The sequence below is a fragment of the Pelodiscus sinensis genome, chromosome 27 (genome assembly GCF_052426305.1).
Source record: "Pelodiscus sinensis isolate ZL-2025 chromosome 27, ASM5242630v1, whole genome shotgun sequence".
In the NCBI taxonomy this organism is placed as follows: Eukaryota; Metazoa; Chordata; order Testudines; family Trionychidae; genus Pelodiscus; species Pelodiscus sinensis.
Window position 1 is genome coordinate 47001 of NC_143078.1, and position 2755 is coordinate 49755.

Sequence of the window (2755 nt, forward strand, 5' to 3'; positions counted from 1 at the left end):
AACTTTGTAGTGGAGACACACCCTTAGAGATTTGTGCCTGTCTATCAGCAAATGGCCGCCAACGCAGGGCTGAGGGTGCCACCTGGATGACGAACCCCTGCCACCTTGGCTGCGGAGGCCGGCTTGGAGATGTCTGCGCGTGCGAGCTGCGGCTGGGCAGGAGGTGCATCTGTACCTGAGTCTGGGATGGCAGCGGGTGAAGGGGGGGCAGGGGGGTGAGGGGAGGGGTGGGGGAGCTGGTGAGGGGGGAGGGCAGGCTGAGCAGGAGGAGCAGGAACAGACACAGGACCGGGGAAGGCCATGGCCTCCTGGATAGCAGTGCAAATAGCAGTGCGCTGTGTTGGGGAAATCTCGCTCCCCTGGGGTACAGAGTCCCCAGAAAGGTCCGAGGCTGGAGGTCAAAGCAGTGAGGCAGGAGAGAAATCCAAAAGGAAAATTTTATTATGCATGCAGGCTGACAGCTACGAGAGTGAGAGCAGCAGCAGCCCTGAGAGAGAGTTTCCGGGATCCTTTATACAGTATGTTCAGACAGTTTAGTTGTTGATTGTTTTCTTTAACATATTAAAGTCTCAGCAGAAGTACTCTGAGACGTTTCTGTTCACACCAGGTGTGCTAGAAGTAAGTTTTACAGAACAAAGGCACATGAGAACCTGAGTGAGGAGTCTACAAGGCAAACTGTGACAAAGATAACAGTTTACATAACAATTTGTGACAGACTAGGAGTCTCGTGAAGTTGAGATACGCATTGTAAGGGTCTTGATTAGAGTTAAGATGATTTCTCTCTGTTACAGGGAGAGAGGCCTGGAAAACTTTTAACCCTTACAGCAGTTTTCTGTTAGAGAGTTTTGATTTCCTGCACAGTCCCTCCTTAGACACAATTGGAGTTATTTGATTTTTTCCCACAGCTGCTGCACAAACTCGTCCAGCAAGCGACTGCGCCGCTCTGTCTCTGCCTGCATCCTCTGATTACATGTCTCCTGCATCCCTCGCAGGGCCGAGATGTGCTGCCGCACCAGGTCCAAATACTTGCACCAGTGCCGATGGGTTCCCTGCAGCCGTCTGGGAGGTGGGAGAGGTGTGGCCCCCCACCCTCCTGGACAGCTGGGCTGGATGTGGAGGACAAGAGAGAAAAGTCATCAGTCATGCATGCTCACACTTTCCCTGAGAGACAGCATGCCCTCCTCAGCAGTCAGTGCCTGTCCTCTAGGATCAGCGGATGCTCATGTGGTCACAGCAAGGAGTGGTATGCCCTGAGCAGCAGCCACGGCCTCCCTGAAGCCCAGACAGTGTGCAGGCCACCATCCTGCCCCCCTCCCCCCACCCCATGGCCAAGCAGCACAGACAAATGCCAGGCCACAGTTGGGGTTCCCGCAGGTTGCTAAGAAGCCTGAAGCTGTGTGGCAATTCCCAGGGTCCCAAACCCCTGCCTGTACCTGGCATCAGTGTCTGTAGGAGCAGGTGGTTCCTCGCAGCCATGCAGGTGCAGGGGTAGGACAGCCCTCCCTGAGGTCAGTCGTGTGTGTGCCCCCCTCCCCCCAGGATGTGATCAGCATGACATGTCACAGTACTGCACCATCTGCTTGGCTCCCGCCTCCCCTGCCCTGTGTGTGTTGGACCCTCACAGCACTCACCTGATGTTCCCTCCCCAGTGCCCAAAGTTGTCTGGGCAGGAACAATAGAGATGAAAGCTCTGGCAGGAGTGTCCACCAGGGCTTCTACCTAGAGGCCTTTATTTTCGACCAAAAATCTTCCCCGCATCCACACTTCCCTTTTTTTGACAGATCTCCGTCAAAAATAGTGTTATTCCTCGTAGAACATAAAATGAGATTTACTGCTGTCAACAAAACTGCCACATTCTGTTGATTTACTGTCGACAGAACGCAGCGGCTGTCTAGACGCACATAAAGATTTTTTGAACAATCCCTGTAGTCTAGACACACCCCAAGTGTCACAGTTGCTGCATTACAGAATTGTGCATGCATTGCCAAAAGTGGCCATCGAGTGTCAATGCTCTGTTGTGGCACTTTTACACTAGGCAGTTAGGAGTTATGAAATAACAAACTAATGACTCCTGTTTGTGATGAGGAATAACCCTGATGTAGAAATTGTTATTTTGAAATGTCTTCAGTATATATGCTCAGCTGTTCTTATTTAGAAATAACTACTCCCCAGAGTCATTCAAAGTAATTACTCCCCAGTGCTTCCTCAGACTCTAAATCAATGTAGTACGTCAACATTAGGGGAGCCTGACTCAGACTAATTTCAAGGCTTCCCTGTAGTTTGGATGTTCTATTTCAAAGTAGTTAGCTTATTCTGACATAAGTGTGTAGCGTAGACATTATTCAAAATAACTTACACCTTGAATCTTTTAAACTGCCAAACTCATTGCACTAGCTGGCTTCCAGCCCTAGTGATGGGCTCAAGGCTTTAGTCTCTGCCACAAGTCAGCCATTCTTTCATGAATCCAATGCCACTGACAACTGAAAAGAGAATGAGAGGAGACTTGTAAACTCAACCACCACTACTGGTCAAAACACAGACATAAACATGTGCATCACCTAACTGCTGGTCACTGGAGACCCCTTCTTTATTCCTCTCCAGCCTATCCAGGTCCTAAAATGCTCATAATTTATAAGAAACTATGACCATCTCCACTTTACCACACCCTCAGTCCACTATACCCACACCCTGCCCAGAATACTCTGGTCCTCTGAGGGACGTGATAATTGAGCAAGCAACTGGAGAACAATGTGAT

At 50.1% G+C, this 2755-nt stretch overlaps 1 long non-coding RNA gene across 1 annotated transcript; it reads right to left on the reverse strand.

The window, feature by feature from the left end:
• Positions 1 to 418: 418 nt before the first annotated feature.
• LOC149521381 (uncharacterized) lies at positions 419 to 2538 on the reverse strand. Its single transcript, XR_016347971.1, has 2 exons — positions 2359 to 2538; positions 419 to 1106 (listed from the first exon to the last, which is right to left on the reverse strand). It is a non-coding gene; the product is annotated as an uncharacterized LOC149521381 (long non-coding RNA).
• Between the last annotated feature and the right edge of the window lie 217 nt (positions 2539 to 2755).